The sequence below is a fragment of the Castanea sativa genome, chromosome 8 (genome assembly GCF_040712315.1).
Source record: "Castanea sativa cultivar Marrone di Chiusa Pesio chromosome 8, ASM4071231v1".
Lineage (NCBI taxonomy): Eukaryota > Viridiplantae > Streptophyta > Magnoliopsida > Fagales > Fagaceae > Castanea > Castanea sativa.
The window spans coordinates 50,132,777-50,160,770 of NC_134020.1; the positions used below are offsets into that span (position 1 = coordinate 50,132,777).

At 35.2% G+C, this 27,994-nt stretch overlaps 1 pseudogene; it reads left to right on the forward strand.

Annotated features, from left to right (window-relative positions):
- Positions 1–5,057: 5,057 nt before the first annotated feature.
- Positions 5,058–27,761, forward strand: LOC142606493 (beta-glucosidase 12-like; annotated as a pseudogene).
- The last annotated feature ends 233 nt before the right edge of the window (positions 27,762–27,994 follow it).

Here is a 27,994-nt window from a genome sequence, read left to right on the forward strand (position 1 = left end):
AATTCCCTTAAAGAAAAAGGGCTTGTTGAGATCTCTGGCTAATTTGGTTTCTCTTGTATAGGCTTCATGTGTTGAATCTCCTTAAAATTGTTTGTGCAAACACAATAATAATAGAAATAATACAAAGAGAAACTGAATAATACTTCTGAATATTATTTATTTAAAGAGAGAAATTACACAACATTATTTGGATTGAGGCGCGAGACTCGCTCTCTTTAAGGAGATTTAAGCCATTGGTTAGCTAAACTTTGTAACCGGTGCAGACTTTCTCTGACTTGTCTCTCCCAGGATACAACAGCCTAACAAGTGTCGTATGGCTAGAGCAACCTTTGCACAAAGTGTTGAATCCCAAAGTTTCGCCAGAGAGAACACCCTTCCTTGCCAAGAACCTCTCTATTTTTTTTTTTTGGGTATATTACAGTAACTTGGATTGAGTCTGAATGAATTTATTTATAGGTTCATTGGGCCTCACCTACCCAAATTAATCTGATTAATTAGGTCAATTATTTTGATGTAATGGGTGTTATAAGATTAATTGTTGGATATTAATCTATTGGGATGGAGTTGCACAATTAATGGTGAGATAAGGAGTTTCTGAAGAATGAAAAGGCCCAAACGATAGTCCATTAAGTGGGTTAATGGCTCTTCATTTTTCATAATAAAAATGAAGTATTAATTCAGGCCATTTACTCACCAACGGATATGGTAATTATTCTGAATGGGCTGTTAGGTAAGAGGATCCAAGAGGATGATTCATTACCATTTTTTATACCTCCATCCTTTATCCCCCCTTGTGTGCATATCTAGCTCAATATTTGAGACAATTCATGTTAGCCCATTAATCACCACAATAAAAAAAAATAGTCTCTCTTCTTTTTAATGTGGGATTAAACATTTTCACTAACTCTTTATCTTCCATATTCACTCCCACATCTTTTTATTTATGTTGTAACATTTATTCATTTTAATTATTTAATATTAAACTGCTCCAACAAAGAGGACTAAATCTGTAGGTACATGTATTTTTTTAAAACAAGCAAACTAGGCATTGGCAGAGGAAAGGGGAGCTAGGAGATATTCCCATAGAATTTCATACCCCATACCCTCCTACATTTATAAGTATAATTTAACATAGCTCTTTAAATCAAAATATAATCAAGAAACAATTTCCTAAATATAGATATATTTATATAAATAACTAATGCACTAGTTTTTCCTCTTATATATATCTTATACCATATTAGTTCATTAATTCAAAGCATATTCAAGATTTACCCTTGATGCGATGCTCACTTTACAATTATAAGTGCCTATGGAAAGTAGGGGATAAGGGTCAGGGTTCAAGTCTCTAGAAGAGTCAGAAAGGAGCCTCACACACATGCATACTTAGATTAGGTTAAAGTAGAGTTTCTATCTTGTATTAAAAAAAAATACATGTTCCTAAAAATAAAAAATTAATCCATTTTAAACAAAAGATTTTATTTTATTTACCAAAATTAATCTAGAATTATCTAGTATATAAATCTTATATTGAGTTAATTTTTATGTTTATACAATGCCCCAGGATTATCTAAATATTTTCCCATATCTTTTTTCTTTTCTTTTCTCTTTTTTTATCTTGCTACTATTTTCAAGTTTATTGGTACAGTGAGATAAAAGTTTCCTTTAAACTAATTGAACTACACAATTCTTAATTTGTTGTGGATTTCTTTTAAAATCATTTCAGACTTCTATTTGACTAGTAGTAGTTGCTTACAAAGAATAGAATTGTGGCAGGTTTATGGATCCCCTAACCACTGGTGACTATCCACATAGCATGAGATGTCTAGTTGGTGATCGATTACCCAAATTCACGAAAGAGCAATCCAAGCTAGTAAATGGTTCATTTGATTTTCTAGGGCTAAACTACTTCATTGCTAACTATACAGCCTATTCAGATTACTCCAAAGCTGAAAACACAAGCTACATAACAAATTCACAAGTTGATCTTTCTTGTACAAACTCAAGCATTTGGAGCTATGATTTAGATTTTCTTATCTAACTCATATACATATACATACACACACACACACACACACACACACACACACACACACACACACAGATATATATATACACACTAACAAGACCATTTTTTTTTTTGTTGACTTTTGTTGTGGTAGCTGAACGCAATAGGATCCCCATCGGTCTAGAGGGGCATATGACCTACATAAGATTATATATATATATATATATATATATATATATATATATATATATATATATATATATGACAATTTAATTTCTTATTAGCAACCTTTTATGAGGCAGTATGATGATGGAAGAGGGAAAAAAATATGTCAGATGCGTATTATTTATTTGTATAGTTTACATGAATTGTTTCGGACTATTGGATTTTATAAATGTCAAGTGTCTCATGTCTTGTTAAAAATTAGTATGATTTGAAGGATTTAAAAGGGCAACTAGCCAAACACTACAAAAAAATCATCTTGTCCCAGCGTTTTTTTCCCAGGGCTTTTAAAAACCGCCAAAATAGATAAGCCTATACCAGCGCTTTTTGAAAGCGCTAGTATAGGAAACCCTATTACGGTAGCTCAAAACCGGCGCTTTACAAATTGTTGCAATAGGAGGCCTATAGCGGGGGTTTTCAAAAACGCTGGTACAGAAGTCTTATTTTGCTGGAATAGGGTTACTAATTTCCCTTTTGGGAAAGACCTATCCCGGCACTTTTAAAAGCACTGGGATAGGATCACTCCATTCCCTTATACAGATAGACCTGTCCCAGCGCTTTTGGAAGCGCTGGGATAGGTCATCTATAGTGTATTTTTGGTTATTTAATTATATGGGTCTTAATGGATAAACCCACTAATATCCACTAAAACCCATCTAAAATTTAAATAAACAACATAAACTCTAAATTTCTAGAAAATGACCAAAATACTTCTGAAACTAAAAAAATAACCAAAATACCCCCTGAAACCCCAAAAAAGACTAAAATACCCCCAAAAACCTAAAAATGACCAAAATACCCCTGAAATCCAAAAAAATGACCGAAATACCCCTAAAACCTAAAAGATGACCAAAATTCCCTCGACACCTAAAAATTACCAAAATACCCCTGAAATCCAAAAAATGACCAAAATACCTCTCGAAACCTAAAAAATGACCAAAATAACCTCGAAACCTAAAAATTAATCAAAATAACCTTGAAACCTAAAAATGACCAAAATACCCCATGGAATCTAAAAAATGACGAAAATAACCCCGAAGCTTAAAAATTGAGGAAAATGATCCTAAAACCTAAAAATGACCAAATTACCCCCATAAAACTATAAAATTACCAAAATACCTCCTAAACCTAAAAAAGGACCAAAATACCCTCAGTCATTTTCAAGGATTATTAAATTATATTTTATTAATTTCAGTCTTTTTTTAGGTTTCATGGGTATTTTGGTCTTTTTTAGGCTTCAATGGTATTTTGGTCATTTTTCAAGTTGCAGGGGGTATTTCAGTCATTTTTTGGGTGGTAGGGGCATTTCAGTCATTTTTTAAGTTTATGGGGTATCTTTCCCTTTTTTTAGTCTTAGGGGTATTTCAGTCAATTTCAGGGATTATTAAATTATATTTTATTAATTTCAGTCTTTTTTTAGGTTTCATGGGTATTTTGGTCTTCTTTAGGCTTCAATGGTATTTTGGTCATTTTTCATGTTGCAGGGGGTATTTCAGTCATTTTTTGGGTTGTAGGGGCGTTTCAGTCATTTTTAAGTTTATGGGATATCTTGCCCTTTTTTTAGTCTTAGGGGTATTTTAGTCATTTTAGTTATTATCAAATTATATTTTATTAATTTTGGTCTTTTTTTAAGTTTGAATGGTATTTTGGTCTTTTTTGGGTTTCAATGGTATTTTCGTCATTTTTCATATTGCAAGGGGTATTTCAATCATTTTTTTGGGTGGTTGGGGCATTTTAGTCATTTTTTAAGTTTATGGGGTGTCTTGCCCTTTTTTTTAGTAGTAAGGGTATTCCAGTCATTTTCAAGAATTACTAAATTTTATTTTATTAATTTCGGTCGTTTTTCAGGTTTCAATGGTATTTTCATCATTTTTCATGTTGCAGGGGGTATTTTAGTCATTTTTTGGGTGGTAGGGGCATTTTAGGCATTTTTATGTTTATGGGGTATCTTGCCCTTTTTTTTAGTCTCAGGGGTATTTCAGTCATTTTCAAGGATTATTAAATTATATTTTATTAATTTCAGTCATTTTTTAGGTTTCAAGGGTTTTTTGGTCTTTTTTAGGCTTCAATGGTATTTTGGTCATTTTTCATGTTGCAGGGGGTATTTCAGTCATGTTTTGGGTGGTAGGGGCGTTTTAGTCATTTTTAAGTTTATGGGGTATCTTGCCCTTTTTTTTTTAGTCTTAGGGGTATTTCAGTCATTTTCAAGGATTATTAAATTATATTTTATTAATTTCGGTGTTTTTTTTAGGTTTCAATGGTATTTTGCTCTTTTTTAGGCTTCAATGGTATTTTTGTCATTTTTCATGTTGTAGGGGGTATTTCAGTAGGGGGTATTTCAGTCATTTTTTGGGTGGTAGGGGCATTTTAGTCATTTTTTAAGTTTATGGGGGTATCTTGCCCTTTTTTTAGTCTTAGGGGCATTTCAGTCATTTTAGTTATTATTAAATTATATTTTATTAATTTTTATTATTAAATTATATTTTATTAGACTACCAACTATCATGATTTTCACTTTATAGTTTACTTAAACTGTACATTCTTCTTTTAACATGAAAATAAATTGAACAGAAAAAGTCAAAAAACAAATTTTAAAATCAGAATACGAATTTGTCCCTTTTTTTACTAGGCAAATTTGTTCTTTTTACTGTTTGGACCTTCACTTTCAAATAAAAAACTAAAATGTACTTATTAAAATAAAAACACAGAGTTGTCCGAATTATTGTGGTGAGGCATATGTATTAATTCAACTTATGGCCAGCGCATAAAGATTCTTTACTTATCTTCTAAATCTTAATTTTTTTTATAAAAAATTTCAGATAAGATAAAGGATGGCAGTAACGGAGATGTGGCTATTGATCAATATCATCACTACAAGGTATGGTGAAAAAAAAAAAAAAAAAAAAAACTCTTATTAATCCCTATGTAGTACTTACCTTACTTTTGTGTTTTGACTTATCTATATTTTGAAGGCAGATTGTGTTTGCCACTACAAAAAACGTGCTTTTGGGCCGCGTTTTTTAGCTGCGTTTTTGTAAAACGCAGCTACAGTCAGGGGTTTTGAACCGCGTTTTACAAAAACGCAGCTCCAGGAAACACGTATAGCCGCGCTTACTAAACGCGGCTATAGACCCGCACTGAAGCCGCGTTTTAAAAACGCGGCTATAGACCCGCACGCTTGAAGCCGCGTTCTTTGGGTGTCGAGGCTGCGTTTGGCTGGTAGGATTTCAGCCGCGTTTTTAGAAACGCGGCTTCCAGGGATTTTTTTTTTATTTTTATTTTTGATTATTTTGGAGCGGCGTTAAAAACGTGAGCCTCCAGCGTTTAGAAGCTGCGTTTTGTTAAACGCTTCCTGAATGTCTGGAGCTGCGTTTTAATCAAACGCGGCTCCAACATTTGGTATAAATATAAAAAATAAAAATAAAAATTCCCTAAATCATTCCTAAATCACTTCGCAAAAAAACCCTAAATCGAAATCCCGTCTCCTCCATCGACTCCTTCTTGGTTCCCTTCTCCAAGTTCGTAAGCCGTCAACCATTCCCCTCTCCAAACTTAGAGCACCGCCGCAAACATAAAAAGAAAAAATCTATAGGCATCAACACTGTTAGGCTATATATTTACCACCATTAGATCATCGAAACCGGCTCCGGTACGTTTTCTCCATTTTTAAAGATTTGGGTATGAAATATTACTTTTTATTGAGTTTTTTTGTTGGATACGTTTAGATTTGATCTTGGTTTTGATTCCTTTTTGTTTCCAGTTTTTGGGTTCTCCATGAAAATGTTTGTTTTCTCAATTTTTCGATATTCTTTTTTTCATATTTTGGATTATAGAAATCACTAACCCTTTCCCTGTTTCCTAATATTTGCTATTGATTCACCACCAATCTCCTCTTTTCAAAAGTAACTTCTTTTCTCTTTTTTTCTCTCTTTGGATCACTAGCCATTCAGGTTTTTCTCTCTCACTCTTTGGGTTTTCAGTTTTGGTAGATATTTGGATTCCAATTGGTTCTTAATTTTTCCAATCCTACTTTGAATTTTGATTTTAGGTTTTTGAATGTTTTGGTAGATATTTAGATTCCAAAAACAGCGATTGTTAGAGATCATAAGGCAGATAGAGAAACATTTGAGGACTGCCATTACCACCATTCTGGCCTTCCGCAATCATCCGGTCTCTCGCTGACTTGCTATCAGTAAGTTTCGATTTTGTAAAATACTTTTTACTTTTTAAGAAAGAAATTGGTGTTAAATATTATTTAGGCTTGGGATTGTTTTTGCTATACGTATTTGGCTGCATTAAGGTATTTTGATTATTTTGGTTTGGTTGCCGAGAAATAGGAGAAGCAATAGAAATTAGAAACTTGCATGTTCTCGTGCTTCTTACTTAACTTGGCTGAGTAACTTTTGTGTATTGTTTGGTAAATCAAACGAATAGACAGAGTGTACTTGCTGGTTAGTTATCTAGAACCAATCGGTTCTTTGTAGATTGCTTTCCAATTTCTATGAATTGTAAGTTCTTAAAAGTTAATTCATTTTGAATTTGATTTGTGTTTGGTTGCCGAGAAAACTTAGGAATAAAAAGCAAGATCAAATAAAATTAGAAATTTGCAGGTTCTTGTACTTCTTAGTTAACTTAGCTGAGTAACTTTTATGAATTGTTTGGTAAATCAAACGAATAGACTGTTTGTATTTGGACTTTAGTTAATTCATATATCTAAACACGGAACATATATGGTCGACCGGTTTGTGGCACCGACCAAATGGTGCTTAAGTCGTTTTTTAATCTTTATTCATCCTTCTCAATATAAATCGCACCTATCATTTGGGCATTGAAAGAGTTGCCAAAATGGTTTAAAAAAAAAAATTCCACCTGTTCAAGACTTTTCAGTGAGTGAATACAAGTAAGACAGGTTTTTCTTTTTGTTTTTGTAGTCATAGGCGTTTTAGTAGCCAAGACCTTTAACATAAGATAGTTCAAGTTAGATTCATAGAAATGCCCAATGTCATTCGGGAAAATTAATCAATATTTCATGCATAAAATATGCGTAAGCCTAGCAGATTCGCTTCTAATGTTTTTCTCATTCTCTTGTCTTAATTTCAAAAAATAAATGAGATTTGTGAGAATATCATTTTAGACAATCAGTAGACGTAAAATGTTGGATGTCCCGTCTAGCAATGAGTTCCTTTGATTTTGTGAAAACTCTTTTCACCCACTTATATGAAACTTTATGTAGTTGCTGATTTGATGATATTGGAAGCCTTGAGGGGGTTGAAACTGTATACGAATTTGATACAATTTGACTAATAATATTGGTGGATTTTATTGTTTGCCGAGCATCGTTGCTTAAGCCATTTATTGATTCTCTGCGAGTTGAGTGATGTGCCAAGTTAGTTTGGGATACTTAAATGCCTTGATAGTAAGATTGTCAGTTTTCAGATGCCTATAACTAGCTAGTAGTCTAATACCTTAGCTTTTGCAGTGAATATATCCATTCTTATGTTCTATGGTTATATGTTGGCTAGCTTGGTTCAATTTTCTTGTGATGTTATTTTTTATTACTGGAAGCAAATCCCTAAGCATTTATATTGTCTTTGCATGTTCTTTTGCAGATGTTCTGCCGTGGCAGCAAGAATGATACTAGGGGTTTTAGGTAGTGGTTTGTTTTGCATACTCCAAATTTTGATTAACGGTTTGGTTTTCTTAGCATGTATCTTTTTCACATTTTAAGAGTTAGAATTTTACATGTGGTTGCCTTCACAAAATTATAAGATCTCCCAGAGAAGTGCAAAAAAAAAATAAAGATAAAAATCTTTACAACCGACCTTTCAGGAATTCTTCATCTAGGAGATACCTGGTTTAATGTGATAGGCATATATTCTGAATTGCTATTATAACTACACTTATCTCTATTTGTGTCATACATTGGAAGGAAGGATTAAAATAGACATCATGTGTTGACTGTCTCTTTCTTTTGATGGTATGCTTGCTGGTTGTTTTAAGGGAATTGATTCTTACACTCTCCTTATTGTATGTTGTCTATACTCATCACCCACTTCATGTTTTAAATGTGGACATCAATAAAAAAAAATATGAATGCTGTGTGTAAATAATGTCCCTCTTTTCAATAACTTTTACAAATTATTCATATTATTAAAAAGTATGGGTAGATACATAATTGCATTGAATTTAATTGTTCTTGAAATAGATAACATAATGTTTGTGCTTTGTTGGTCATTAATGCAACTATATGTTTGAGTTTAATTGGAGAATCAATGTACAATACTTCAGGAATTGTACCTAAGTTTTTCCATTAATTAATGTATCCTAACTATGGCCATGATGATGCTAGGCAATTGATACTAAATAATACCAAATAATGTTGAGGGTTTCCATTCCATATTGATGATTATTGGGTTTTCAGGCTTTAGAGCAGTCACTTGCCCAACAAGAAGAGCTTCAAGCTTATCTTGACAAGAAGAAGAAGAAGAAGAAGAAGAATTTGGTATGTTTTTTTTTTTTTTTTGAAGGCTAATTTCGTATGTTAAGAAGACCATAACATTGGTATTTTAATTTTGTTCAAACAATCTCATATGATTCTAATTTAATTGAAAATATTTTATGTAAATAATGAGGTTCACACATTTATAAATTTCTAGGACAACACTAAGTCATATTTGCTCTGTGATTTATGCATTTTGAGAGAGAGAGAGAGAGAGATAGCATGTTTATAAAGAGTGTGTGTTAAGGGTAGTTTTAAAGCCATGATAGGCAGTCTTCGTATTCAGCCTTGCCGATTCCGTCCGCAATATTTATTTAACTCTCTCGCAATAACAAATATTCTTGGTTAGAACTACCTACAAGTGACCAAAAACCTTGTTGGGGATCTCCACATGGTTTGGTTGTAACCTTGGGTGCTGATTATCAAGCCTACCTTCTACACGTTAGGAAAGAAGACCAAATTGCTCTTCCACCACTAAACCCAATTCGAGCACTGGCTCAATTAGAAGAGTGGTTTTGCCTTAGTAAAGTTAAAGAAACCTATATTAAAAAAGAAGAAGTAAAGTTTAAAACGCGGAATTGTACAGTTAATAAACGGGATTTAATTGGCTAATTGGTTGTTGAGGGAAATGCATTAGCTGTAACAAGCTAATAAATTTATAAATTAAAAACTAAATTATGAATTGATATATAATTAATTTATAATTAATTTCTTATTCATACAACTTATATTTAAGCCCCAATTAATATAAGCCCATTAATAAAACTTTCTATGCATTCGGTAAAAAGTAATAAAGCTTTGCTATGAGCTTCGTATAGGCTTTAGATTGGAAAAAACAAAACAAAAAAACAATAAACAATAAACAAAAAACACATCCTCAAACATCAAAAGGTGTGGCCTGTCCCACTTGGTCAATTTTTAGTCCATATGAACTCTAGCTAGAATCATGTCACTCGTCTATATATCCATTTAAAAATATGCAAGTTGTTTGTTTAACAAATTTTTTAGAATTGTAATTTCCATGAACATGAGCTTTATCATGAAATGCGAGAATTTTACTTCCTATCTTTTACATAAGAATTACTAAGGTGACACTTAATTTCAACTTTTACTCTTCCTTCTCTCTTTTATTTTTTTCCCCTAAAACTAACTAATGAGTTGATTTTAGAAAGAAAAATTATTTATAAGTCACCTAAATAAAATGTTTATGAATGTTCAATCACATTTTTTCTATTCAAATATTATCAATAATTTCCAAATTATTAATTCATTAGTTTTAAGTAGGATACAATTTAATGCCTAATATGACAATTTTATGTAAGACATTTTTTATATTTAAGTATTAGTTAAAGAATATGTTAGGTCTTTATGGTTGGCCTATTCCATGATATTTATCTGTAATCAATTTCAAGTTCATTAGTGTAATTTTTTCATTGTAAAAGTGGGCTGAGTTTGAGTTAGAAGTCGTTCAAAATTGATAAAGTTTTGATGTGCACAAGATGAGGAGTTGATAATCTTTTGCTCATATCTTATATAAAGTGTCAGGATAATTTTACTTGTGTTATTCATTTGCAATACCTTTGACTATATGTTATCTCCTCCCACCATTGATGCATATGTATGAATCCTTTTTTCAGAATGTCATGTATTTGCACGGGACTAAATTGGGAGATGTTTTTAAGATGAAATTAGGTGCAACCACAGGGTATGATCCCTCTAATCGCATTTTCATTAGTGGTGAAATTTATAGGCCTACTCAAGCAATTATAATTTTATATATCAAATATATCTACACCCCATTAAAACCAAATCTTGGGAGCTTAAGATACCACAAACAACAAACTTTTATTAATACAACCTCCAAAACACGATCATCAAAAATACCACTAAAAGGTTATGCACACCAAGATAAAGTCGAATTATTCTTTTCTTGCATTGCATTTGTTTTAACTCAAAACTGTAAATGTAAAACATAGAAAGAAAATTGAGACCCGCACATTCTATATGCATGCTCAAAGGCTTTTTATTTTCTAATAGGTAAATTTCTGTAGTTATCTACTTATCTTTTATGTATAAGTTACTAAATGAATCCTAACATGTAATTTATTTTTTGTATATAATTCCAAAAAATCTTAAAGGGTGATGAATACAAATAATAAAGAACTATGGTAATGAAATTTCTTATTGCTCAACATCGTTCGTTGTAAGCTTTAGAATTGTAAAGTGCTTACATATATATATATATATATATATATATATATATATATATGTAACTTTTTCCTTGGGACATGCATGCGTGCAGTACCCTATTGGAAAGGGAAGTGGAATTATATTTGAATGGGTGAATTTTTCGCCCTGTAAAATAGGTAACTTGTGATAGTAGGGAATTTGTTTATTTTGATAAGTTGTGTTGGAAACTTGTGATAGCAGGGATAAATCAATGAAGTTATGATAATAGGGAAAAGAAAGAAAAAAAACAGGGAAGAGGGGGAAAAAAAAAAAAAGAGAAGCTATAGCCGCGTTTTTTATAAATGCGGCTATAGTTTTTAGCTTCGAAGCTAACAGAGGGCTATAGCCGCATTTTTAAAAAACGCGGCTATAGTTCCCAGCCTATAACCGCGTTAATAAGTGCGGCTCAAGCGGGTCTATAGTCGCGTTTTTCAAAAACGTGGCTATAGACCCGAAGCCTATAGCCGTGGTTCAAAAACGCGGCTTCAGGCTTGGGCTTTAGCCGCGGTTATAAAAACGCGGCTACAGACCCGCAGGTCTGTTGCTGCGCCGCGTAGGCGTGGGTTGTAAACGCAGCCATAGAAAACGCGGCTATAGGTTATAGCCGCGTTTTCGGGGTCTATAGCCGCGTTTTTGATAAGGCTTTGAAACCCGAACCATTCATAGAACTGAAAAAGAGAGAGATTCAAGGTTTTTAAGGTCAAACCAAGGTTTAACTGAGGTCGAACCGTGATGACGTCATAAATTATTTAATAATTAAATAAAATACAAATAATAGATAAATTTTTAAAAAATGGGCAATATTAATTTAAAAAACATGAAAAAATTAAATAATTTTCAAATACATTATCACAACTTTTAAATAAGAAAAAATAATAAATGATAAAGCATAGAACAATACATTACAATTATAATTAACAATTCAAGTATAAGTTATAATAAGAAATACAAAATAGTATTAAAATACTATTAGTCTTATTTACTTTTTTTATATAATAGTGTCAACTAAATAAGATGTTAATATTATATAAAAAAAATGTCTATTTTTTTTTTAAAAAAAATGTCTATTTTTTTTTTAAAAAAATTGTCAACTCATGAAATTTATCTCACTGAGCACATTACCCAGTCTTGGGCTTACAATTTTAACTTTTAGTTTAAAAATAATTTTAAAGTAATAAAAAGGATAACTCATTTCCACAATCACATTTTCCAAGCAATCTGACAACTTCTTCTACACTTTTCTTTCCAGCACCTACTTCTCATATTTTAAATTTTGTGTCTTTCTCTCCTTACTTCTCAGTCTCACATCTTCGGTCTTCCTCAGTTCTCAAGCAAATTATAACATATCTGAAGGTAAGTCTCAGTTTCACAGCTTCATCCTTTACTCACTTTCCCTCTTTCTATCCCCGTCTCACTCGTTCTTCCTAAAAGACATAACCAGCCAACCTGAAATTGCTCTTCACGAAGAAATTTTTTGAGGAAGAAACCGGAATAATTGTATCAAGAGATTCACGATAAAAATATAATTTTCGGTTTTTTGTGTTTAAAGAACCGTTTCAAGGAGCGGTTTTTGGTTAACCCGGTCGAACCGTACGGTCCGGTCTGGGTTTCAAAACATTGATTTTTGAGCCTAACTAAATCCAAGATAATTAAGGAACTTAAAGACGAGTGTAACAATTCATTTTTCTTCTTATTATATGTTATAGGAAGATATTGGGATTATGGAGGATCTGGAATTAGATGCATACTGGTTCTCAATCTCTTGGACTCGTGTATTACCAAGTAAGAATCTCTTTAATTTGTGGAAATCTTTAATTTGTTAGATGAAATTTCAGACACAGAAATAAGTATTGAAAGCAATATTTTCTTACCCTAATGTTCCTAACAATTTCATTTGAGGGCTAATTTTCAAGGAAGTCAATACCGTACCGGAGGCTGTACCTGTTTGGCTATCGGTACGATATATTTCGGATACCGGTCAATACCAGTGTACCGCTTCGGGTTCACCGCTATTTTATATATTTAATACACACACACACACACACACACAAAATCTCTATTTACACACACAGACTCTCCAACTTTTAGTCTCATAAATACCTTCCATTTCAACTATTGTGTACTGATTGATATAACATCCTAAAAATCAACTAGAGATTAGAATTGATGCTGATAAAACAATTTAAAAAGAAGAAAACGGAACTCTTAATTCAAACACCAAATCCAAATTAAGTAAAAGAATTGGAGAGATCAAAGGTTAGGTAAAATAATGAAATTATCTACAAAATACTTTCATTATTGATTATTTTAGAGACAAAAACTGCCACAATTAAAAAAAAAAAAAAAAAAAACACAGCATTTTGTGTTTCGGTCCGGTACGAGGCCGGTACAACCGGTATTTTTTTCGGTACAAAATAAAAGTGTACCGCTACCGATGCACTGGCCGGTATCGACTACCTTGCTAATTTCAGATGGAAAGCTAAGTGGGGATTTGAATAGGGAAGGAATCAATTACTACAACAAACTCATCAACGAGCTACTAGACAACGGTAATTGGTTCTATCTTATAATTCCAACAACTACTATCAACTTTTGTTTTCTTTTTCTTTTTCTTGTGCTTAAATTTGAGGAAATCAGTGGACACAACTTTTGTGTCACAACATTAATTTGTCACAATTCTAATGTGGTATACTTTGAAAGGTGAGTAAAAAAAGATGGGTCTATGTGAAAATGATAAAATAACCACTCATAATGTGCCACATCAAAATTTGGGTGAAAGGTTGTGACAAAAAAAATTATGGTCCTAGAGGAACTTCTTAAGTTTAACTCTTTATTTCTCTATTACCTGAATGTAGGTCTAAAACCCTTTGTGACAATTTTTCATTGGGATCTTCCACAATCCTCAGAAGACAAATATGGTGGTTTCCTAAGTCCCCACATTGTGTAAGTGACCAATCTAATCTACTTACTCTATATAGTAAAAACTGAAAATTAACCACTCATCGTAAACAAATGGTTGCTCTTATCATTAAAAAAAGAAAAAGAAAAAAAAAAAAACACAATTTTGTTCCGGGTTTAAAAAGATTAAACATCAATAAGTCTAAAGCCACATTTTTTTTTTTTTTTTATAAACGTTGAGATGACAAATTATTATTGATAGATAATAAAGTTCTATCAGTGGCGAACTTTTATGAGAATCAATAACAAGTTAGCAACTTGTTGAGGGCAAATTTTTCACACCACATGGCTTCATTTCATTGGCGACCCGTACCACATCAACATTATCATGAATTTTGGGAAAACCTCTTTTAAAGCCCAAAAGAGCTCATATTTGCACAAAAAGGCATCAAAACCCATGGTTCAAGCTCGTGGCACATCATCTCATTTTTGGCTTATAATCCAAGCTCATGAGTCTCATTAGGGGAATTCTGGGAGTCGTGGTTTGGAGGGCCAAGAAGTATGTTCAGTAAAGCTCCAGTGGTTCAAAGTAGATAAAGAAAAGCATGTTGCTTGGCATATCTTCCCCAATTCCCTGAACTCTGACAAGTCAGTGTGCAATAGATAATATTTGGGTAAGTCTCTCATATCACATAACATTTAAAATGATAAAACTCCCCATGCTCTTTACATAAAAATTAATGTTCATCATATAATATAAGTTTAAAAATATAATTATAGTATTTCATATAAATTATATTATTATCATCTAAATCAATTTCAAGCACATGGCTAAATATATATTAATATCTCATATCTAGCATTAAAATACTCTCCTTACTCTCCAAGATTTGGTTAAAATACAAAAAGACCATAATTACATCTCTAAAACTTCATCAAATATTAACCAACTAGTTTATTACTTACCAAAATTATATATGGACTAAACATATAATTTTTCCAAGAGAGGAAACTTAGCCAAAAATACCAATAACAACTCCAGCGGAAGCTGCAGCAGCTTCTGCACAAGCTGCAACAGCTTCTGTAGAAGCTGAAACAGCTCCAGCGGAAGCTACAAACAGCTTCTGCAAAAGCTGTAATAGCTCCAGCTAAGCTGCAGAAACTCCAGCAGGTTGACACATGTCCTAAAAATGACCTCACTTGCTCATTAATGCCTAATCTCAGCAGCTTGCTGTCATACCCAAAGAAATAGAAGGATCCCATAAAGATTATCTTACCTTTTTTTAGCTAAACCATGAATTTAATGCCACATATTTTTTCCTCAAAGCAAGATGTTATTTGGATGATATCATTCAGCTGTGAAAACTGTGATTGACAGCTGCTACAGCTATAACATCAGCCTTGAAGTCTCTAGCTGTTCTTCTTTTGGCTAAAAAACAAAATTCCTCTAATGAGATCACTTACATTGTCAAGGACTTTCCCTTATTTGCTTTTTTCCCTTCAACTAAGTTTTGATCTAGTTATATAGCTTGACTCTATATAAAGAGGACCAAGCTACACACTAAAGGGGGGTTCCATCCCTCTCCCACTCCATTGTTCTGAAACTTCACTCATTTTTGCTGCCACATACACATTTTCCTACTCTCCCATCTCTCTTACAAAATCCCTCTTCATAGATAACAACACAACACACATATTACAACACACCATTATCCATTACCCATCTTTCCCACACTCCATTATTCTGAAACTTCATCATTTTTTGCTGCCCAAAAACACTTCTCCATCTCATTCTTTATTTCTCATACAAAATCTCCCTTCTTAAAAAGCAACATAACCCATAACACAAATAATCTCATGTATTTAATATATTTAACCTTCATATTATCTATCTCACACTTCCATATACTTTACAAACACATTCCTCACAAAATACCCATACATACCTCTCATATATTTTTAAACTCCATGTCTCACAAAGTATACATATACAAGGTCCATGTCCGACAAAGTGTCTACATATAATTCTTATACATATTACAAACACCATATCTCACAATATATATATATATATATATTTATTTATATATATATTTTTATTTATTTATTTATACCTTACCATCTCTACACATCTCAAAACATATCAAAATACTCTTCCAAGAACACATTACAAAAGCCCTTTCTCATGGAAGGCATATGAACATCAATAATAAGGCCTTTCTCTTAAAAGGCACAAAGACTTCATATTAAAATCATTCTCATTGAAGACATATGTTTCTAACACTTAAAGCTACTCCTATGAAAGGCACGAACTCACTTGTGTTTGACTAAAAAACTAAAAGGGCATTACATGGGGAAAATAATTTAAGTGCATGATTAAGGGGACAAACTTAACCAACTGATGCACACGGCTGGACATGCTCTCTCTCCCTCCAATTGCACCCATTTTTCCCTTTCAAACATGAAGTCACCATGAAAAGATTCACTTCACCATGCTGCTGAAATGTTAAGCCCACTAGTGTTGTATAGCTGGAGCTGCAAAGTCTGAAGGTTGCTGAAATGACTAAGTCCACTGATGTTACGGTTGGAGCTGCAAAATATGAAGATAAGTCATTACATTTTATCTTCAAATTTATATTATTAAATATATTTTATTCATTATCATTTTACTGCCAGATGCAAGCTATTTTAATATCATCTCACTATTTAATGAACATGATCTCACTAATACTTCATTAATGAACGTACATATTAATAAATCGATTTACCACCATCGCACATATATTATTTCGACATGAACCACCATTAGACATATATTATTTGGACATAGACCATTGACAGACATACCTTATTATGTTGAACATGAACCATGAACCACAACTAGACATAGACAATTGGACTCATCCCATTGTTGGACATTTGACACCTAATTGATTAACCACTTTCTAATATTGGACATCACTTAATATACATAATAATAACGTGTCAACTTACCATTTAATCAAAGCTATCATGCTAAGCATATTAATTATTTATTTCAACCATTATCATGATTCTAAGACTTTGGGTTTTATCTATTTTGTAGGCTCAAAAATACTCCGGAAGCCATTGGTCTATGCGACCCAATGTCAAGTTCTGGGTTGAATTCCCCAAAACAAATCCGAGCTTAGCAAAGTCACACCTCCAACAAATTAAAGACTCGTGGCTTTGTGCAAAAACTGACCCAACACTCGTCAACTCAACAACTATGAAAAAATATTGTGTTTATAACATTTGTATTTGTATTCAGACATGATTTTCAAGACTATGCTGGGCTTTGCTTTAAGGAATTTGGTGGCAGAGTAAAGCACAGGATCACACTAAATGAGGCATATACCTTCAGTAGTCTAGGTTATGCAAGTGGGCAGTTAGCACCAGGTCGATGTTCTGCCTGGCAAAATCTAAATTGCACTAGTGGAAACTCTGGGACGGAGCCTTATTTGGTGACACACCACCAACTTCTTGCTCATGCAGCTACTATAAAAGTGTACAAGGAAAAATATCAGGTTCTATTTGTTTGTCTCATATTTATTCCAAATGATTTACTTAGGTACATAAGAAAAACAAGAGTAATACTGTATCTTGGTACAAGGAGAGAGAGAGAGAGAGAGAGAGAGAGAGAGAGAGAGAGAGAGAGAGAGAGCCATGTATAAATTTGAGTATTTCACTTTTTGCAGGCAGCGCAAAAAGGCGTTATAGGGATAGGGCTAGTGTCACAATGGATGGAGCCTTTTTCTAACGCGAAGCACCACCGTGATGCAGCACTACGTGCCCTTGATTTTGTGATTGGATGGTAAGTGTTGCTTTAGTTTTATATTATTTTCTTCTATTTTTCAGTTAATATGTTATGAGTAATGTTAGGGAGACGTACATTTTTTTTTTATAATAAAACATTTTTTACAATGAATAAAACATTTTTTTATTTATATAAACCTACCAATTATGCTATTTTTTACACTAATTAGAACAAGTTGTTAAAGAGTCTTATAATTCAATTGATATCTCTTCATATTTCTAATAGAAATAACTATAAAATAAAAACCCCTCTTCTCCTATAATAACTATCAAATTTTTATAAAAAATAAAAATAAAAAATTTGTTCTTTTTTTTCCCCTTTTTTATTAATGAAGGTGTTAAAAAATTTCTAGTATTTAGCTTTTTTGTTTTTTTTTTTTAAGGAGGTATTTAGCTATACTTTTGAGTTCATTTGGAAATATGAAAATGAGTGGCGAAAGTTTTTATTTATTTATTATTATTATAAAGGGACGAAAGTATCTTAAATTTTTAAAGTGTGGGACCATTAAAAAAAAGTTTAATTGGGAGGTAATCTAATTAATTTATACTCCATGATTTATCTAAAAAATATTCTCAAGACAAAAGGGTTCTTGGAATCTATAAAGCTTTTCTTTTAAGGTGGGCCGGGAATGGCCATGAGTGGCCAACCTGCCATCGCTGATAGCTCCATGCCTCCATCCAAAACCGGGCTCTTTTTAGGAGTTCCTCTAGGTTGTTGGTGGATTTAATTTGCTCGTGCATATATATTTTTTTCTAACAAAAAAAATCCTTTAAATTTAAAATCCTTACAATAAAGACCAAATCCTTATGGGAGTCAAATTAAATTAAAGTTATGAAAGTGTATTGAACGACACATTTTTATTTAAAAGCACGAATGATGATGAATGTGAGTCATGTGACATTGATAGGATGTTTCCATGAAAATGTGCTTGCATTTTATTACAACTCCACATGCAAGTTATATAGATAATAAAATAGATAAAAGTAGAAAGACTATGGTTGAGTTTGGGGTAGCTTATATTGGGCAGCTTCTCTTATTATTTAGCTTATTTTTACTAGTATTTATAAGTCTCATTGTACTTTTTAGTATTATTTATGAGTTTTATTGTATTATGTTAGTTAACTTTTAGCTTTATTTATAGTATTTTTAATAAAAAGAATTTCAGTTTCAGCTAAATAAGATGTTTCCAAATAGACCCTATATGTTAATATTGGAAGCCAATGTCATGAAAAAACATCTTTGGGTTATTGGGGGCATGTATACGTTTTAAGGAGAGAGAGAGAGAGAGAGAGAGAGATTAAATAATAATCCCATGGGCAATTTTGTCTTTGGATAAAATATTATATTCCCCATCAATAGGTGATGTAAAATTACCCCATTTAATAAGCTAGTGAGACTAGAATAATGTAAAATATTTTGTAATCTTAAATTACCATAATATTCACATTAAATAATAATCACCTTAATGTAAATCAAACCTAAAACGTCGGTACGGTACTGTCTCTTAGTATTGAACAATGGGCTCTCGGTTGGTACTTGGTACCTATTAATGGGGAGAGATCGAGATCGAGATCTTGCTTGGTCTGAGAGCTTGGCTCCATACTATATGGGTCTTGGGCAAGTCCACATGCCTAGGCCCAAAAAAGAATCATTGGGCCTCAGTTTAGATTCAAGCTTTTGGTGATCTATTATTAGTAGTTCCCTCAAACATTTGCGTGACATAATAAAAGTTGTCACTTGAAAAATTCCATAAGCTCAGATTCATAGTGAGTCGAACTGTAATTTTTCTATGAATTCTTTTGCAGGTTTATGGATCCCTTAACAAATGGTGACTATCCACATAGCATGCGATCTATTGTCGGTAACAGATTACCCAAGTTCACGAGAAAGCAATCCAAATTGGGTGCTTAAGAGACGTATAATTTAGAAATGAGGGATTTTTTCTCCTCTCTGTAGGAGCTTTCTTTCTCACCACGGGTGAGCCTTCCTTTCCACAGCAACTAGTAGTGGAACACGACAACCATGGATTCTGAATTCATTGAGAAACTACAACAGATAAAGCTTACAGAGGAAGAGGGTGAAATACTACAAGTTCGGGCAACGCGGTGAGAGCAAACCTTGGAAGAATGTTCACTTAGCTTACTAGGGCGGTTCCTCACTTCTCGGCCCTACAACCAGCGAGCAGCAAAGGCTCTTTTAAGGTCCGCATGGAAGCTGGGTAATGACGTACGAATCATTGACGTTGGAGATGGACTCTTCCAATTCAGATTCACATTGGAGAGCCAACTGACATGGGTCCTAAATAATGGCCCGTGGAGCTTTGATAACCACATACTGGTACTTCGTATGGGAGAGGGGGATGACGGCAAGGTCGGTTACCTTCTCTGATATTCCTATCTGGATTCAAGTGTGGGGCCTACCCTTTGATCTGATAAACGAAGAAGCAGGATGGGATATCCGGAAAGGACTAGGACAGGTGGTGGAGGTTGATAAAAAAACCTTCTCTTCGGATCAAGCTCGCTTCATCCGCGTACGAGTAGCAATACCCATTGATAAACCCATTCGACGTGGAGGTTACGTAGCAAATCCAGAAGGTGATCAGGTATGGATATTAGATTCAAGTATGAATGATTGACTGGGCTCTGCTTCCAATGTGGTATCTTCGGGCATGAAGCAAAAGAATGTCAGAAATCAAAAGACCCAGAGCAGACAGTCACACCTTACGGGGAGTGGTTGAAAGCGGGGTATAGGAGGAAGGATGAGGAGGGAACAGAAAGCCACACAGGCCACTGGGAAAAGCACCAACGTTGGAACCATCATCGGAAAGTAATCTCAGGCCAAACGTTTCACTCCCACGCAAAGAAGTATCGCCAGTCAACGGTGCAGGAGTAAATCACGGCTTTAATGATGACATTACTGGGGCAGTTACTGAAATAGCGATAAATCCGGGAAATAAAATAATGGGAACAAAGCGAGCTGATCCCACGGAAACATTATTTCCTCAGAAAGAAAATCCAAGTAATAAATGTATGCATGGGAATGATTTCACAGGTATGGACGTCACATACAATGATTTGTACAATCCCATTAACCAAGCCGCAAACTTATACAGTGTTCAAGTTGACTACGTGGGCCATAGTCAGAACCCACCAAATATTGAACCCATTATACTAAGCAACCAAGGACATGAGGAAGCACGTGAACTGCTTAAAACAAAAGGGCTAAGCCATAATGGTAATAAAGGTACGTGGAAGAAAATTGTACGCAAATATAGAGTAATTTTTAGGTACTTTTGGAACACGAAAAATGGTGCTTCCTCCTCTTATATTCATGGTGGGTTCATTCATTAAATTTATGGTGAGGTTCACCATGAATGTGAGAGGAATGAGTACCATTTCACTATACTTCGAGACTATTTAAGAATTTTCCGTAAACATAAGCCCACCAACTTGCAAAGCCCTACCAAGAGTGGCTCAAAAAGAAAACAGCTAGAGAGAGATGGGAAAACGGAGAGGTGGAAAGAAAGAAGAGCAAAATCGTGGATGGAGGTCAGACAGAAATTCTTCAAACGACGGAGGCTGAGGTTCAGCCCGCCCAGCCCAATAATTATTTTAAGTTGGAATTGCCAAGAGCTTGGGATTCAACGTGCAATCGATGTACTTTCTCAATTGGTGAGAGAAAAAGCTCCAAAATTTTGTTTCTTATGGGGACAAAGCAATCGGTAGACAAGATGCCGCAGATTCAAGCAGAGCTACCATATCATTGTATGTTAGCTGTAACGAGTATTCGAAGAAGTGGCGGGCTTGCTCTGTTGTGGATGGAGGTAGATCTACACATCCAAACCTACACACTACATCATATTGATGCTCTCATCCTTAATGACCCCAATACCCCATGGAGATTGATTGGCTTCTATGGGTGGCCAGAAGAGCAGAGAAAGCACAAGTCATGGAAATTGTCACGGCACCTTCACTCTCAACACTCAATACTGTGGTTATGCGTCGGCAACTTCAACGAAATTTCGATATCCAAAGAGAAGCAAGGGGGACTACCAAAATCCTTGATGTTAAATATTAGCATTGATACACTATGTTGAATATGCTATTATGGATGCGGAAGCGAAAGCATAAAGTATAGAACACAATAACACAAGAGGATTACGTGGTTCAGCCTAACGGCCTACATCCACGGAGGAAACCCTAAAGGGCTACATCAATAATATATTAGAGTGTAGAACAAATCATGTGTTACAATGAACCATAACATGTGTATATATAGTAGACTAAACCCTAGACTAATAGACTTCTAGTGCAAGTAGAAGACTTGGCTTGCACACAAAGTAGAATTAGGCTTAGGCTTATACTAATGGGCTAATATATCTCTAACACCCCCTCTCAAATTCAAGGTGGAAGTTTGATGAAACCTTGAGATTTGATAAGGTTGAGAAGATCCCTTGAATGAAGTTTGGCTCTGTGACGGTGGTTTGAAGAAAGCAATGGTCTTACAGTGTTGATGCAACTTCTATCGGTGGCATGACTATACCGGAGAGATTTGACGGCAGCAGTAGAAAGCCAAAGAAGATGAACGCAGTAAAGGAACACCGAGGAAGACAAAGATTGCTCTTAATACACCGTAAGGACAGAAAACCATGGCCATAAGAAGGTAGCTCTGATACCATGTTAAATATTAGCATTGATACACTATGTTGAATATGCTATTATGGATGCGGAAGCGAAAGCATAAAGTATAGAACACAATAACACAAGAGGATTACGTGGTTCAGCCTAACGGCCTACATCCACGGAGGAAACCCTAAAGGGCTACATCAATAATATATTAGAGTGTAGAACAAATCCTGTGTTACAATGAACCATAACATGTGTATATATAGTAGACTAAACCCTAGACTAATAGACTTCTAGTGCAAGTAGAAGACTTGGCTTGCACACAAAGTAGAATTAGGCTTAGGCTTATACTAATGGGCTAATATATCTCTAACATGGCCAGTCATTATGATTCTGCCTTATTTCTTCGTCGCACTGACAAAGGCACTATTTTACTTCTCCTATATGTGGATGATATGATCATAACTGGTGATGACCTCAGTGGCATTCAAGAACTCAAAGATTTTCTCAGTCAGCAGTTTGAGATGAAAGATCTTGGACATCTCAGCTACTTCTTGGGTCTTGAAATCACTCATTCTACAGATGGACTTTACATTACTCAAGCCAAGTATGCCTCGAACTCTTGTCTAGAGTGGACTCTGCGATAGCAAGGCTGACACTCCGGTCGAGCTTAATGCGCATCGACTCCCTCGGGGGGAAACCATTGTCTAATCCCTCTCTTTATAGACGCTTAGTTGGCGGCCTAGTTTATCTCATCGTTACTCGTCCGGACATTTCCTATCTTGTTCACCGGAGTGAGCCAATATCTGCGCTCCACGATCGACTCACTATGCTGCTGTTGTTGCGCATTCTTCGGTACCTAAAGGGCACTCTCTTCCATGGTCTTTTCTACTCGCTCGGTCTCCTCTTGTTCTCGTGCATTTTCGATGCGATTGGGCGGGAGATCCCGCGATCGCGGGTCCACCACTTGGTTATTGCTTTCTTCTTGGTTCTTCTGCGATTTCTTGGCGAAGCAGAAACAAACTCATGTGGCCCGTTCTAGTGCGAAGCGAGAATATCGTGCCCTTGCGATACCACATCTGAGCTTCTTTGGCTACGATGGCTTCTCAAAGACTTAAGTATGTCGACATCCTCTGCTACTCCTCTTTATTGTGACAACAAAAGTGCCATTCATATTACTCACAATGATGTCTTCCATGAACGGACTAAACACATCGAGATCGATTGTCATTTTATCCGTTATCATCTTGTCCATGGTGCTCTCAAGCTAATCTCAGTCTCCTCTACAGATCAATTTGCAGATATCTTCACCAAGTCACATCCTAAGAAACGCCTTCGTACTTTGGTTGACAACCTCAAGTTGGTCTCACATCCACCTTGAGTTTGAGGGGGGCTGTTAACATATATAGTGTTGTGGGCTTTAGGCCCAACTAGTTTACTTGTTTAGCACTCTTACTTGTATAGCACTCTTACTTGTACTACACTCATATTTACTTGTACTGCACTCATATGCCTCCTATATAAAGGCACTCATGTATATTCTTTCAGAGTGAAATACAATACTATTCAATTCAGTATTTCTAACACTTGAATCTCATGCAGGACTTTCGGGCTTCCCTACTTCACTGTGGGTTGGTGGACTTGGGATTCCAAGGTAATATTTTTACTTGGAACAATGGAAGACATGGGGAGGAGTTCGTACAGGAACCGCTTGACCAAGCGTGTGCCACTGACAGATGGAGAGAAATCTTCCCATATTATCGAGTTACTAACATCTAAGCCTCATACTCGGATCATGTCCCGATCCTCATCACTACACACAACACAAATCAGCATGGTAGACGTAAAAATCTCCCACGCAGATTTGAGGAAAAGTGGGCTTCCCACCCAAACTGTGAGAGCATTATACAAGCAGCTTGGTTGACCGTGGTGGGGCAGGGTAGTCCAATGTCAGTGTTGTTTGAAAAGATTAAAAAGTGCAGGTTTGCTTTGGTGGATTGGAGCCGTGAAACCTTTGGTAGATCAAAAACAATATTACAAGAAAAACAACGCAGGTTGGAGGAGTTGTGCTCCCTTAACAGTCTCGAGGTCCTGAATGAAATAAATGAAACAAAGGCGGACATCAATAACATTTTACATCAGGAGGAAATTTCTTGGCGGCAACGGTCTCGCTCTATATGGCTACCTGCAGGAGACAAAAGCAGTAAGTTTTTCCACCAAAGGGCTAGCCAACGTCGGCGCAAAAATCACATCACAGGGATGTTTGACAATGAAGGGGTGTGGGGCACCAATGAAGAGAGTATTGCCAATACAGTAGAATCCTACTTTCAGCAACTATTCACCTCAGCCAACCCGGCCAATGTTGATACAATACTGGACTCAGCGGACAGCTTAGTCACTCCCACCATGAATGCCACACGTCTCCAAAGGTACACACCAGAAGAGTCACACTTGCACTATTTCAAATGCATCATTCCAAGGCACCAGGACGTATGTCCCATTTTTCTTTCAGAAATTCTGGCACATAGTAGGGCCCGATGTTACAACAATAATTTTATCAGTCTTGAATTCCGGTCACATGCTGAAAAAAAAAAGAATTACACTCATATTATTCTCATCCCAAAAAGGAATGACCCAAAGCACATGGCTAATTATAGACCCATTAGTTTGGAAAATGTTGTATCTCGCATTATCTCAAAAGTTATTGCTAACCGCCTAAAACTTATTTTGCCAAATGTCATTTTTGATGTTCAGAGTGAGTTTGTTCCAAACCGCTTACTTACTGACAACACTTATGTAGCATATTAGTTGCTCCACAGGATGCGAAATAAGAGAAAAGAAAAGGTGGAACAAATGGCAGTCAAACTTGATATCAGTAAAGCCTATGATCTAGTAGAGTGGCCATTTTTTTAAAAAAATAATGGTGAAACTAGGTTTTGATCCAAGATAGGTCCACTTGGCTATGGGGGCAGTTACTACGGCTTCCTATTCGGTACTTACCAATGGGGAACCAAAGGGCTTCATCACTCCTTCAAGGGGTATAAGGCAAGGGGACCCCCTATCCCCATACCTTTTCTTTTTGTGTGCTGAAGGCTTATCTGCCCTATTAAGAAATGCTGAGAAACAAAGGGTGCTAACGGGGATCCGATCTAGCCAACAATGGGTGAGCATCTCTCATCTCCTTTTTGCGGATGACAGCCTCTTATTTTACCAAGCAACAATGGGTGAATGCCAAAGATTGTTATATCTATTAGGATAGTATGAAAATGCATCTGGACAACAAATTAATAGACTAAAAACTTCTTTAATCTTCAGCAAGAACACAAGACCTAAAACTAAACAAGCAATACAACAGCTATTAGGTGCAAGGGTGATGACGCATTGCGATAGATACCTTGGTCTGCCTATGGCCAGTGGCAAGTTGAAGGTTAACGCCTTTAAAAACTTGTAGGAAAAGATTACCAAGAGAGTGATGGGTGGAAGGAAAAATTCATCTAGAAGGTGGGGCGTGAGATTCTTATCAAAATAGTGGCACAAGCAATCCCTACATATTCGATGAGCATCTTCAAGCTGCCAAAGTCCATGTGTGATAATATAATCTACAGGGTGTACAAAGAACGCTACTTCCCACACTGCTCTTTTATGGAGGCTGAGCTAGGCAACAATCCCTCCTTCGTCTGGCGCAGTCTTCTGGCAGCAAGGGAAATTATAAAAGAAGGATCACGGTGGAAGGTTGGAAATGGCAGAAAAATCGGAGTCTTCACCCACAGATGGCTATCTCACTCTCCAATGCCTTTGAATGAACCCTTGCTAAACATGCGAGTTTGTGACCTTATAGACCAAGACACAAGACAATGGGACCGGGGAAAAATACACTCTACTTTTGCTCATTGAACCTGCACTGAGATCCTGTCCTTGCCACTTGACAACTTAAATTCAGGCGACTCTGTAATTTGGAAGGAAAATAGAGCACAACAGTTCATAGTTAAAACAGCATACCAAGTTGCCTTGCGCTTATAGGACCACCCCAGGGCTGAACACTCAGTAGCCCAGACACATGGGGCTACGTGGAAGGAGATTTGGACCCTCAATGTGCCGCTGAAAGTTCAAAATTTCATGTGGAGAGCCTATTCTAACTGTCTGCCTACCCGTGATAATCTACATCGGCGACACATGAAACTGGAACCAACATGTGAGTTGTGCAGACAACACCCTGAGACGGTCAGTCACCTGCTGTGGACTTGCCCTTTTGCAAGGAATGTCTGGGCACTGTTCAAGGGCAAGACACAGAAGTGCAGCAATGAACCGTGTGATTTTTTCCTCCTGTTCAAGCAAATGCAGTCTAAGTTGAGTAAAATAGAACTTGAGAGGTGGGCAGTGGAACCAAATAAGGTGTTGGCTGGTCCCCCATGTCCGTCTTACTGTACTGGACTTTGTATACGTCTTATTAAATCAATAAAAAATTTCTATCGTTTATTTCAAAAAAAAAAATCCAAATTGTTAATTGGATCCTTTGATTTTATTGGACTAAACTACTATACTGCCAATTATGCTGCCAATGCTCCACACCTTAATGCTGGAATTGCAAGCTACTTGACTGATTCTCTAGTTAATCTTACAAGCACAGATTGAAAACTTGAAGTGATGATTTTGAGTTTGTTATGTATCTATTATCTAATACTAAGCTAAACCTAAACCATGTTTTTTTTTTTTTTTTTGTTATGACGGCTGAGCGCAATGGGATCCCCATTGGTCCACAGGCGTGTATCAATTATAACTCTCATACTTCCTTGAAAATATTATAGCAATTTGCATGACAACAGTAGTTTTCAGCTTGTGAGATATATCTCATAGCCGCAAGTTTACTATGGTGGATATGAAACATATCATTTGTTACAATTTTTGGGCTTAAAAAACCAAATTCAGATACAATAATTAATGGCTCAATCCAACCAAAATACTTTATTATAGCAAATATATCAATTCGTTTGCTCTATTACTTGGAAAATACAATAACATATCTTGGTCTGATTCTCATATAACTCAGCATCTTCTATAATTACAGGCTGCTTCAGATTGGCTCTATGTTTATCCCAGAGGAATACAAGATCTTTTGCTCTATATAAAGCGGAAGTACCATAACCCACAAATCTACATCACCGAGAATGGTAATTTCTTTTCTATCAATTGCATTTGCATAAGGCCAGTAGAAATGAAAAATTAGAATGTAGCATTTATTACTTGTTTGTCCATTTGAAGCTAAATATTCCTGTTTATACTGTAGGAATTGATGAGTTCAACAATGCCGCCTTATCGCTTGAGGAAGCCCTTGTGGACAACAAAAGAATTGATTATTACTATAGTCATCTTTTGTACCTTACAGTGCTATCAAGTAAGTACTTAATTAACAAGACTCTCCATCTGTTATGGTCATACTCATACTAGTTCAACAGTAATCTTGTGATCCTTGTCCCAAAAAATAAAAGTTACAATAGGGTCCTATATATATGGGTCAATTGTTTTTGTTTTTTAAATGCGAATATATGGGTCAATTAACCTAACACTAACAGTATAATCGTATAAAGGAGATAGTAATGGGAGTACTATAGTACAGAGAGTATACTAGTATAATACACAAACACTACAACAAAATGTATTTTTAGTGAGGAAAAAATTCG